We start from the raw sequence: 13,728 nt of genomic DNA, 5'->3' as shown, positions 1-13,728 counted from the left end.
CTTGCAGCACCATTATATTTTTAAAAATTACCTGCCCTCTATTGTGACACAACTCCCCCTGTGTGGCAGCACAGACGTATAAATATCTTCTAAACTTCTGTCGATGAATATTGTTTTCTGTCATCACAATTGCACCATGAAATATGAAAGTTCAATTTCCTCTTCATTTCCTTTTAATAAAACTTCTGTTCATTTCATTTTTGAAAAGAGATTGGATCTAAATTACTTTGACTTCTTCTGGCCTAACTTTGGTGAATGTTACAAGAGAGAATCTGAAACCCTTTTAAAAACCAGCAAGGAGATTAAGGAGTGTATTCTGGGGGGGGTTGTACTTGCATTCTCATCTCTCTTTCAATACAAGTCTTTTGCATTTAGAAATGACAGTATTGATTCCAACACTTTGTTCCAAGAAGCATAAATACTGTGCCCACTGCTGTAGCTGCTCTTAAAAACTTAACATTTCCAAACAGCATTTTCTTGTTCGAACAGTAGACAAGGGAGATAGCTGCAGAAGTAAATTTGCCAGATTATTTTTCATCAAAAGCCATTGCACTTTATGATATTAATGCAGCCTTTTCAAATTTCTGTAGGTAGCATTCAAAGGGATGGAAACTGTGTGATCTTCGTCTGTCAGTGGTCTATCAGTGATCAAGTTAATGGAATTAAGTCAAGAGAAAAAATAAATTGGCTAAGGCAAGTGCCAGTTGCACTCCATGCAAGTAGTATCTCTTCCTGTTTTCTTGGATATAACATGGAAACTCCACCTAAAATTACAACAGGGACTGAGTACACTCTGTTTATATATGAATAACTTGGGTTTGTGGGTCTATCCACTGATGTTATTGAGCCCAGAAACCTATAACATCTTCTAATGCAACAGGTTAGAAGACCAGCAGTCCTCATGGCACTGTGTTTCGTATTGTTCACTTAAGGTAAAGTGCATGCTGAATCCTGTGGAATTGGTGGAATTTCTGCTTAAATGTCTTTGATGAAAGTATATTATTTTTGACTATTTCAGAGAATGTATTGTGACTGTTAGAGGCATAAATACTAGCAGTTGTTTCAGGGTGCATCATCTCATGTTACATGTACATCTGCATTGGTGGTGGAATATGTGCTAAGGATGGAAGATTTTTTCACTCTGTTGGGGAAAAAAAAAAGCAGTATGATGCAGTTACTGAATTTTCTTGCCATTCTAGATATGGTCTTTAATCAGTTGAGATGGAATAGTGCAGCTGTCAGTGGCTCACCATTCAGCGTTGTTCTGTAGGCAAAACACAGTTGTGTAAATTTTTGTGATGCATAAATCCAGGCAGAGAAAATGGCTTTGACTGTATAGAAGCACAGTATCTGCAGAGTCAGCTTTTGTGTGTATATCAAGGACCTTTAATTCTTTGAATTGTTTCAGAATGTGAAGCTAAGCCTAATGTTTTGTGGATGAACCACCTCTGTGTGGCAAGAAGACTGCATTTTTTTGCAGTGATAGCGAAAAAAAAATCCTACACCTACATTTACAACGGTACTTTGCATAACATGTTTAGAATAAGTATTCCAATGTAGAGATGTGACACAAGATTTTGATAGATGTTTTTTTCCCAGTTTCTCTATTAAATTGATAATGAGTTTGAATTCTGAAGGAATCACGTCAGAGAATATATTGGCTCCACAATAATGTTATTATAGAAGTTTAGCTATTCAAACAATCATCTTGTGCACATGAAATTAAACAAGTTTGGAACAATGTTTCACGTAACTTCCAATGTGTAATTGAAAACTGTGCTCTAAATTTTCTTTGGAAAATACTACAATAAGAAATAAAAACATTCATCAGGCAGTCTTAGTATGGGTGGGGGTAAAAAAGAAAAGAGAAGAAGGACCTCAGACCTCAATTTCATTTATTATAATAAATCAATTTCATACTCATTTGTGTTTAATCTCCATTGGAAATTTACATTATCCGATCAGAACAGGGAAGATCAAGTGTCACATAAAAATTCGACAGGAAATTCATGGAATGAATCAGTAACAGAACAACTTATATGTGGAGATCTTAAATCCATCTAAATTCTAATAAAAACTTCTAAATCCTATTTTAGACTGAACAAGAAGGAAGCTCAGAAACTGTAACATACCTAGGAAGCCCCTCGAAGTGTTAACATACTAATATTTAATCATTTTTAGTCTTTGTATGTGCAAATTAAATTATTTAACTCCAGTGCGTATACCTTTCATTTTATACATTTTATTCTGAAGAGTACTAGTTTACAGGGACAACACTATATCATCATAATCATTGAATATTTAGATTATTGAAAATATATTCTGTGTATTGTAGGTGACATTTAATCTGCTGAATTAAAATTTCTGGTACATGTGACTGCAGAAGGGCTTATGTGATTTACAGAGGATTTAGACATTACTTCATGAGATTTGAGCATGTGTATATGTCACCTTTGAAAACCGGGCAAGCATAAGGAGGGATGAAAAAGGAGAAGGAAGCAGTCAAATGAAAACAGAAAAGGCAAAAGCCATCTGCAGTGGATGAATTAATAAATTCAAAGTGATGGACTCTAAATTTTATGTCTTGAAATGAGAAAAATACATGGACAGAAGTGAATTGTTTCCTGTTCAGCAGTAGCCAATAAAAGAAAACAGAGCATTAAAAACAATTAGGTCCAATGGTTTTATGAAATGAAGAGTATATGAAGAAGAGGGAAGTGGTGTGATATCATTATTCCTATTCATATCCCTTCAGTTCCAGGGGACAATTGCTTTGAAGTAATTTACTGTCTTATCTGCTGCTTTTTTTTTTATTTATTTCCTTAGGGACTTCCTAAGGAAGGCTTTCCTAGGAGGCTTTCTGGACTGGTGAAATAAGCTTGAAACAAGCCAGAAGCTTGGAAAACTTGCTTAATACTGACAATTAATGCTGGAAAAACTGGAATGAGGAAGTAGTCTTTTGGGATACCTGAAGCACTGTGTGCACCATATTTACAGTCTTAGTCTGAACACAAGATAGCTCTCGCTCCTTCAACCAATATCTATGTGGTCAGTATTCATAAAGCTGTTTAAAGTTCTAGCTGTGTATAAAAACGAGGTAGAAAAATAATCCATATCATAATGACTGCATTTACAAAACTCTTGGCTTTAAAATCTACTTTAAAAATTCCATGTATTCCTATTTTGGGAAGCAAGATCTAAAATCATGTTAAAATTTTTTGAACATAAAACACATTATTCAGATTTACTATGAGGAATTCTATCCCCTTGTTTCATATGCATCCACGTCAGACACCATTCTGTCAGACTGCCCCTCAGTGGCATCTCTCACATGAAAACAAAATATAATGGAATATCGGTGGTATGGGTCATCTTCTACTGCCACAGCAACAATATCTGCCTCTGATGTTGTGAGCAAACATAATAAAATAAATAAAATAAAATAAAATTAGTTTCGGAGCAGCCCAATAGATCTGAATTATATTTTATGCAGATGATTTTGGAGCTAATCAGGCAATGGCAAATTAATCCTTCATTTGCTATTGCATCACTTTTTTTTTTTTTTAACAAACTGAGCTGAAAGATCGGAACAGCACAATAGAGATTTTTATTTTATTTTATTTTTTTTTAACTTGGCAACAGAATGAATAGAATGAGGAGGATGAGTTAGTATAAAATACAATTTGACACAATTATAATATAGTTCCTTTTTTCTTATCTTGTGTGTGAATGAAAGTCTGCCAATGGTGATAAGAAAGTTCTGTTCATCTGAATCTGTTGACACACTGTTTTAAAAAAGTAAATCAGCTGCATAAGAGTCTGGGGAATTTTTGTTCAGCAATGATTATATTTCATACAAATAGTATGTAATGGAGTTCAAGCATTCATAAAATACTCATCTCTTAATAAAAGTACTTTTTAATCTAGGAACAAAATAACGTTTCTGTGTACATGTAGATTTGTACTGGGTGAAAATAGAAAAGGCAGATCTTACAAAGAAAGGATGCTGGTGTAATATCTTTTTTATGCTTGTTGATTTTATAACTTTTGTAAGAAATTAAAAATCAATTTAATCATTCTTCATAATTACATACTCTTGAAGGAATAATACTCTAGATTCAGACCATATCATACTTAAAATATAATGAAGCTCTGTGTTACATAGATCAACAAAACCACACATTAGCTAGAAATTATTGACCACAAGTCTGCTGGGCAGTATGAGATAAAGAGTAGATCCTCATGATTAAGAGTACATTTTAGTAAAACCTGAGAAATGCTGTTCAACTCTGACACAGATATTCAATGGCAACTTTCTTTTTTATCAGAAGTAAACATTTTTGAATTTTTATTATCATCGCTAATGTTAATTAATTTGAGATAGACTTTTTTATTCTGGTTGATAAGAGTGGTAAAATTAAGTGTTTTAAGTCTTGATGCTTCAAGATAACTCTGTATTGCAGGAGAATATCGTGCAGTATTATGGTGTATTAGTTATTTGTGTGACTTTCATAACTGAGAGCCCTTGTTTTGTGCCAGGCTACCAGCATAGCGTATGCTGATTGATAAAACACATTAAGCAAAATAGAAAAATGATCTGAACTGCTTTCTGATTTTTGTTTTCTTTTGAATTACAAGTATTATAGATAAACAATTTTATTTTAATTTGCAACAGATGTGCTTTTTCTAGAATCATTAACAGGCATTTTGCTGTAAAATACTTGATCAAAGCTTTTTCTATAGCTATTTGTTGTCCCAATGTTAACAAAATAAGAAAAGCATTATGCCATTCCTAGAGGATAGTTTTCTTTTCAATCTTTGGTCTGCATACATTTTGAAAAGCATGCTGCTAAATTTTTATGTTCCTTTTAAAGAATGCATTAAACAGCTAGACCTCCAAATTTGGTTACTTGGGAAGATTTTTTTCCTTATGTGCAAAAATATCCATACAGCTACAATTCCTATATATGGATATTTTCTTTTCTGCAAACCATAGTCTCTATTCTAGAGCATACATTCAATACAATAAGGCATTGTATTGAATTATGAGACATCAAGAGACAATAAGATGCAGGCTTACTTGAATTAATTCCTATTAGCAGAGATTCACTAAGAATATTTGAACAAGTTTTTATTTGGAAAACTCTATTCTTGCAGAGAAGATGTGCACAGAAGACTACATAGATGTGAAAATTCCTAAAATAATTACTTTGTTATCTTAAAAGTTTCTCTCGAGTAGATTATCATATTTTCTTAGTACAGCAAACTTCAACATTTCTTTATGACCAAGTGATCTTTTGTAGACTTTGAATTACAGCTGAGATGGAAGAAATTAAAAAGAAAATAACTTTTTCAGTGGGGCATTACTTTAATGTTGACCATCTTCTCCTCTAAAAGCATAAGGCATAATTCCATCCTTTCATTTGTTTTCAAGCTTACTCATTAGAAGGACAGGCTTTAATTAATTTTAAAAATGTTCCATCCTTGTTCTGTTCTACTACCAGAATGGGGGAAAGATAGATGTAGAAGGTTAGTAGTGGAAGTTCTTAAAAAAGACACTAATTATTAACCTTGGTGATATGACAACAAAGTTTTCAGCTGTGGCTGAGAACTGAGTGTTTGAGAGGCACCTCAGTCCACCTACTGCCATGTAATACTGATGTATTCTGAAGACTCACCTAACAAAACTGTCTTCACTCTGTGACATACCTTCAAATCCTTTTTGTGCATGTGTATTTGTTTGACTGTAGAACACTTTAGACAAGGTTGTTTACATGTAGTGTTAACTATATTTTCCACAAGATTGCACTTCTTCATTTTTTGGGAAGACCTGATACTAAGTTTACCATATTTAGATTCTTCTTTTGTACTGCTGTTCTCCTGGAAATCAAGTTGATAGATTTTTTTCTCTGTCTGCTCTTTTTCTAGTGTTTGCAGGAGTAAGGAAAAGTTTCACCTGGAGGCAGGCACTGGAGAGAACCTGGAGGGCTGTTGGAACTGGAGTTGGAGGTACAATCACAGTAAGTTGCAGAAGAGATTTGTCAAGAAGAGGTTTTCCTCATTCTTGAAATCTCAGGGTAGCTGGGTAGCCACAGGGCATCTACTTGCGCTTTTACAGTAAACTTGAGGGTTTTAGTGTGGCTGTACATTATAAAATAGCCTAGGTTTTACTAGCTCAGGAAAGAAGCAAGATAATCAGCATATTAAAGCTTTATTCTGCTTTGTTAATTCCCATACATTCCTGATAACAGCATTTGTCACAGAAATTGGCAGCATTTCAACACTGTCTTTCCAGCTCTTGACAAACACATTCATATTTAAAGTGTTCATTCTATACAGCGGTGGTAGTGTTTTCTTTTTATTTGAGAATAAAGCAGGAAAGCATCCTGCCTTGTTTTTTTGGCTTGGGACCACAAAGATGCTGTAAAAGCTAATTCTGAGGGTTGTTCTTTTTTTCCATTACACATCAATGAGTATAATTGGAGAAAACAGGTTAAAGATAAATTTAGCATTCTCAAGGAAATGATTATGTTAAGCCTCTGTAGAAAATGTATTACTTTGTTTGCTCTCATTTTAGATGAATATAAGAGTATATTAAACACATTATTCACACAGATTCTTAGTAAACATGAAATTTATGTCTCTTCAGTACATTGTATTTTGCTTCATTTTTTTATCCCGAGTGTCTCTGCTATAAAGGTGTAGTTAATTTCTAACGTTAGTAATTTCAGTTGGTGTGGTAATCTATTGAATTATACCATAAAATTTCTCTGATGCCTATTAAATATGAACCTGAGTGAATGAAGTACAGCTCTCAAGTGGTATCATTATCAAGGTACATACCAGCTGTACTAATATAAAATGTAACATACTATTTGTGAAAAATGTCAATGTGTGCTGGAAAACTTTTTTGCTGTTTCCTATAGTTGTGAAGAAATAGGGCCAAGTGTAGGACCAACACATATATGTTAGAAGGGTTGACATTCTTCACTGCTTATTTTCTAGGTGGCATATTATATTACAAAGACTCTATTAATTTGCTGCTGCTTGCAACCAATTGATGGTTCCCAATAACTTCACTCATACTGAGAAATAGAAGAGAAAGAGCAAATGTGAATGAAGTTGGTTTTTATCCGTGCTGTCTGGGTGTTTTTATTATCTCTTGGTGGTAGGATGTTGCCATGTGATGACTCCAAGCAACAGCCATTTTTATAGGCAGAGAACTTCTTGCCCTCCTGAGTGCAGCTGCAGTGGTATTTGGTAAGGCAGGAAGCTGAATTCAGGACACCACGGGACTCTAGTGTGCACCACTCAGCCCACAATCTGACCAGATGATAACTGTGTTGTAGGCTTCAGAAGAAGCAAAAGCTGATCAGCATAAAGGCAACCCCTCTTTAAAATAGAAGGAAGGGTGAGGATGAGGAAAATGCATCTTGAACACTTGTGCGTGCATATTTGTTGGAGCAGTTTTCTTTTGAGCTTGTTCCAGAGGTTATGTTGTACAAATATTTTCAAACTGGATTTCATTCATGAAAAATCTGTCCCCATTTAGTGGTGGAGCGGAGCTTGATAGCATAGCTCCCTAAATGCTGCAACCCAGTAACATGTATAGGCCCCAGCTGAGATCATGGTGCTAAACAGTATAAAACCTAAAATATATTAAAAAAAAAAAAAAAAAAGAAAGAAAAAAAGTTCTCAAAAAATTTATGAACAAGATCCTCAGGACACGTGTGCAAAGTCAGAAGGATATGAAACCTTATTCCAGAGTTCACCTGCAGGAATATGAGCAGAACTGTGTTTGCCTCCTCTCCTCATGCTGGCCGGGCAGCCTCCAGCCTTCATGCGATTCTCTCTGAGCAGCAGAGGAGAGAATTGTACACTTATATTAAGAGTCAAACCATACAAGAGGTTGTGAGGTTGGGTTTTTTGGTTTTGTTTTTTAATATCAAATTATAGACAGTAAAAATGTCAGGAAAAGGAATTTGAGGGAAGGGAATTAAAATAGCAGGAGATCAGAAATAGAAGATGTTGGACAAGCGAGATGCAGTGAAAGGAAATGAAAACAGGCCTGGAAAATATCTATATAGTCAGCCCAGTTTCCAGTGTTCATGGGGGAGTTAAGATTATAATGCTGAAAACAGAAACAGAATTTTCAGTTTATGATACAGAAAACCACAGACTGGAGCAATCAGACTGGAACGCATCTTTTGTACGTTAAATTCAAGGCAGAGCTCTAGAGCATTCCAGGATAGCCTGTAGATTTCTATAACAGTAACAGATTTTTAATAGCTTTTTTGACAATGCATGAGGGATTGAAGGAATAGGGTTGCAACCAAAACCTTTTTTAAAAGATTCTTAGCAAGCCAAGAAAAGAGTCTTAGAAGGCTTAACTCCTTGGTAGTTCAGATGCTATGATTGCTAAATGAAGGATGAGATCACCAAGTACCTAGACATACAGAACATATGCTAATAAAATCTATCATGAGATTCTGCCAAACACAATTAGGGTGTGTTAGAAAGGCTACTGAAATTATAAGACAATGCCAAACCAAAGGGTTCATATCTGCCAAAGGCTGCATGCAGGGGGCATTCATCTCTGTTGCTCAATTGGCCAAAGAGAAGGTTGAAAATTGTGGTCAAAATCTATGTTAAAATGTTTTGATGTATAATACAAAGCACAATTCTGCATGTCTGAAACACATACAAAAAAACTAAAAGAAATATGATAGACTGTTGTTATATATAACATAATACAGATGGAAAAAAATTGTCTTAAGACAGGAGGGATTTATAATGTCTTTGTATTTGCATTGGAGACAATTTGTAAAAACTCCAAAGAGCTAAAAAGTCTACCTGGTGAGGTCTTCCCAGATGTCTCAAAATTAGTCACACAGAAATTTAACTACCATTAAAGTAGTCATGAAGTATACACATCCTTAAAACCAAGCTGGGTCAAAACCTAGTGATTTTTTTCTAATGATTCTTGTGTTAAATGACACAGCTGCTGCTTGCCAGTTCTCAGTATGAGGAAATGGCATTTATTTTTCCACTGACATAATAAGGATTTGTTTTATCTTTTGTGTCCACAGATAAGACTAGTAGACTTGCACTTGGAGTCCTCGCAGAGATTGTTCTTAAAATGAAGGCAAATAATTCTTAAAATGAAGGCAAATTAAATCAGGTATTGTGAAAATCCCAGTTACTGATTGTAGTTAACTGGGGGGAAGGGTGAATAATACACAAGCATTTGATTTCTATCACATCAGGTATGTCCTGCACTGTGAGTCCTTTTTTTCTTTTTTTTTTTTTCCTTCAGTAAGACTTTTTTCTCATGTTGATTAAGTAGATTCCTGTCTTTTCCTATCTATGAATTCAGTAGGATCATAAATATGGTAAAATTAAGGTGGTGCTACTTGTTTATCCTTTTAGTGCATGTTAGCGGCAAAGTTCTCATGTATGTACTGATAACACATTTGGGTTAATATATTCACATCTTAACTTGTAGCCAGATCAGCTATTTTAAATGCTTGCATGTTAAATCTGATATTTACTCTTGGACTGTGCAAAAGTCAAAGGGAACAATTTGTCAGCTCATTCATATTTTGCTTCTGAAGCCAGTTAACTAATCAGTCTAATGAAAAAGAAGTAAGATAAATGGAGGCCATTCTGTTACGTAGAAAAGTGTACATGAAGATAAATTTTTCACATTTTGCTTCATTTCATCTGCAGTTATCACTGTCATAATTGCTTCTGAACACTCAAGGTGCTCTTCATATTACTTCTATGATATGAACGGCTTGAGCTATTTTGGTAGAGTAGTAGCTTATACCACTGGATTTTTTTTTATTTTTTTTTTTTCTGTTTTATAATTTAGTAAAAAAAAAAAAAATCTGCATTTTTATTGCAAAATGAATTTCTAAAGAAACAGTAAAGGGTCAAGACTTGTGCAAACTACCAGCTTCTGCTATAAACGAGCTAGTACAATAGATCCTGGGCAAATAATGTCTTGCTAATATAGTTCCCATTCGTTAGTATTTTAAAAGGGATAATCTAGGTTAATTAATCTAGAAATTATTTTCCTGCTATGGTATCTATTGATATAATGAGTAATAGGGTCATCCCCTTTGCTTCATCAAAAACCTCTAGAGGGGTGCCATTGTTTCTAGATCATGATAGTCATCACGTGTTTCTCTTTGCACCCAATAGACTAAATTGTGATATGGAAACTATAAAAACTATAGACTACTGTATGAAGAACATGTACCATTATTTTTAAACAGGAATAAAGACAAGTCAGTGCAAAATAAGATATCGACTGTTTTCATATTGCTGTATCGTAGAATATTTCTTCATTGAGAATTCTTTAAAGCCTGAGGAAAATGCCAGAATTTAAGAGTCTTCTTCTCTGTTAACATATAATGGTTTTCTGACTGAATTAATTATAATGGCATAGTTTGCCACATGTGTAGAATTCTCGTCAGGGTTTTTAATCTGATTCTATGGAGTGTGATTTTGTGATGGATAAGCATCTGAACAAATAAGGAGACCCAAGGTAGCTGTATTGAAATTGCTGTAAAAGGTATATTCATTATCTCAGCTAGATTTCTGCAGCGGCAGAAAAGGAGATTCTTAAATATATGCATTCATTTGAGCACCATGTGCACTTCAAAAAGAATCTGATTATAAAAAACAACTTCAACTTTACTCCAAAGAAGCACAGGAGTGGGACTAGATTTCTTCCTTTTATAACTTCTCAGAAATGTAATGTAGTTTTATTGCATTAAATTTTCAACTATTCTAGCTGCTGTAGAAAAAATATATATCCAAACAATACACTCAGAAATGTAAATGCATATATAATGTTCTTAAAATATTGCTGCAAGCTGGGTTAAGTTCAGAATTTCCAAACCCACATCATTTTAGGTTTTTAAGGCCCTGCAGGCCTTTTTAAAAATCCCTAAGAGTTTAAAAGAATATATTCTGCTGGCAGTTGAGTTCATGCTATTAGCCAAAAATGTGTCGGTCATCAAATACTTTTATAGCCACATAATGAATTTCATTAATCATTTATTTTAAACATAAGATTTTTTTCTTAAATAGAAAATTAAATTCAATTACCAAGAGTTTCATTCCTTCTTTCATACAGTGAATTTCAGCTTTCTCTCAAGTGTTTCTTTCTCAAAGTAGTCGAACTTGGATTCTACTATCTTTTCTACTCATATAATACAATATTCAGTCAAGTTATAAAAATATTCTTCTGGAAAAATCACCATTGCAGGGAATATAGTTTTCATGGAATATATTTTGTGGTTTATCATTGTTGCTTCTGGACATTCACATTTTCTTCTACTTTGCTGTAAATATCTCCACTGAAGCCTGATACAAGATCATAACTTGAAGTACTTGTGGATTCAGAATTTGCTTTTCTTCCAGCTTTTCCCAATATTTTAGGTGCAAGATTTTTATTTTTTTTTTTTACTTGGTTGTATTTTTTTTAATAAATTTTCCTTCCTGGAGGTAGTAGGTCACTTTTGTACAACTGACCACATCCTGCCAGAGTGTTTCTACTTTTAGTTGCTTTTATGACAAGCAATAAAGAATTGCTTTTCTAATATTAACTCTGAAACAGATGGCCACTTTTGCTGAAGACTCCTGAAAGATTGGAAAATAATGCAGCAGCAGTGGCAATCAGAATACTTGTAACTGATTTGATCCTATTTATATTAACCCAATCTTTTATTTTTTACATATTAAATCTTTATAGAAAACACGTAGTATACTTTCAAATGTAGTTTGCTTTCCTTACTGACCTCAGTCTTGTGAGAAGTCATCCCAGTTTTCCAGATGCACTCAGGCTCATTTTCCCTTGGGGATATCTGGACCTCAAACTTGAGAAATGTCATTTATTGCCCACATTTGATAAACATGATAATGGCTGTGCATGCACTGAAACTGAGCTAACTTTTCAACATCACACTGCTTTGTTCATGAAAATAACTATTACATTAATTACAGTATGTAAATATGTAAGACTTCTAGGAAAATTATTTTTTTTTAACAATGGAATTTGCTTTCTTTTAAAGTAGTGAGGTGCAGACAAATACGGCCTGCTTTTCGTTTCCCAGGAAATATGTTCCTTTTCAAATAAGTTACATTTTTCTTTTGTGTCCTTTAGCCTACCCCAAGTGGCTTGCAGTATTTATCAACTTTAATCAACATGACTGACAGGAAACCTGATAATAGAGAATAGCTGTCTCCACTGGTGGGGCAAAATCTTTTGAAATGTCAGTAGTGAATACACTGTATTTACATTTCTTTGGGACTCTTGCTCTTAAAAGATTTTCATCTTTTACACTGGAGGGATGAAAGTAAAGGTTATTTAACTATACATCAGAAATTTTATCTGGTGACAGTGTGACAAAATATTCCTGCTTTCAGAAGTGCACAATGCTTGCCTCTCATCTCTTGTGCAGTTTCTTTGGTGTAGCAAGTTCATATCTACTATTTGTCCTCTAATATTGCAAGCTGTTCATCATTCAATTACTGCCAGTCCTGGATCTTTCTTTTGAAATCTATCTGGTTTTGGCCAGCATATTAGTTCCTTCACAGTGATCTATAGTTTATTAAAATATATGATGAAGATGAACCACGTGAAATAGCTGGTTTCCCGGTGAGTGGTATCTTAATATCTGTAGAAGTTTCTTGATGACTCAATTACCTTACAGAGCTACCGACTTCCTTGTGGAAGTTGTTTTCATTTTAAAATACAAAATATAGCTGTCATGCCTTTTGGCTACATTTTTTTCAGGATTATTGGTAAATGAAATTAATTTGAGAAAATGATCTGTAAAAAGATTTCAAAAAACTTCATGAAAAATTTTCACGTTAATATTGAAACTGCCATTTAATAATAAAAAAAGATACACAATTTTTTTCAAGCAGAAAGTTCATTTATTTGGGTTGCTTTGAGTTTCAAACTTTTAAACTCATTTTTTATTAAAGAGAAATCACATTTAGCAGAAGAATTAAGCTGTATAAAGGCAAACCCACTTCTATGAACATGGTACAGCAAGAAATGCCACAGTGTACTTACAGCTCACCAATAATGTGTTTATTTTTTCCCTTTTTTCTCTATCTAATCTGTTAGTTTCAGATGGATTTCCTGCAGCCAGTACTACGTCTAGAAGTTTCCAAGGCTGACATGTTAGTCTGTTGCCATTTTACTCAGTACCTCAGAGGGCAGGCACAGGAGGCATGAAGCATCCTTTAGGCACTGCTGGGAATGTCCCATGGGCTCTGCATGGATGGATCCAGACGCAGATGGTGAAGGATGGTTGCTGCAAGAGCTCAGGCTGCAGGGGAGACAGAGGTAAGGAATTGTAGAATCATAGAAGTTGGAAAAGACCGCTAAGATAATTTAGTCCAACCATCAACCTGTCACTACCATGACTGCTAAGCCATGTCCCTCAGTATCCAAATCTACCCTTTCCTTGAACATCTTCAGGAATAGTGACTCTACCACCTCCCGGCACAGCTTGTATGTATACCTCAACACTCTTTCAGAGAAGAAATTTCTCCTGATATCGAACCTGAACCTCCCCTGGTGCAACTTAAAGCCATTACCTCTTGTCCTATCACTAGTTACCTGAAAATGCATTTGTACTAAAAGCATTTCACGAGGTTTACTTCTTTATATAAGGCCTCTGTACCTTTTTAGTATCACAAGTC

The 13,728-nt window shown here is 34.4% G+C and overlaps 1 long non-coding RNA gene across 1 annotated transcript; it reads left to right on the top strand.

The window, feature by feature from the left end:
• Positions 1-5,926: 5,926 nt before the first annotated feature.
• LOC146543497 (uncharacterized) lies at positions 5,927-13,363 on the top strand. The gene is made up of 3 exons (XR_014886138.1): positions 5,927-6,020; positions 9,090-9,181; positions 13,148-13,363. It is a non-coding gene; the product is annotated as an uncharacterized LOC146543497 (long non-coding RNA).
• The last annotated feature ends 365 nt before the right edge of the window (positions 13,364-13,728 follow it).

Source organism: Meleagris gallopavo, chromosome 13, assembly GCF_905368555.1.
Source record: "Meleagris gallopavo chromosome 13, MGAL_WU_HG_1.1, whole genome shotgun sequence".
Classification (NCBI taxonomy): domain Eukaryota; kingdom Metazoa; phylum Chordata; class Aves; order Galliformes; family Phasianidae; genus Meleagris; species Meleagris gallopavo.
Note: the sequence above shows the minus strand (reverse complement) of the source record. Positions and strands in the feature narration are given on the sequence as shown.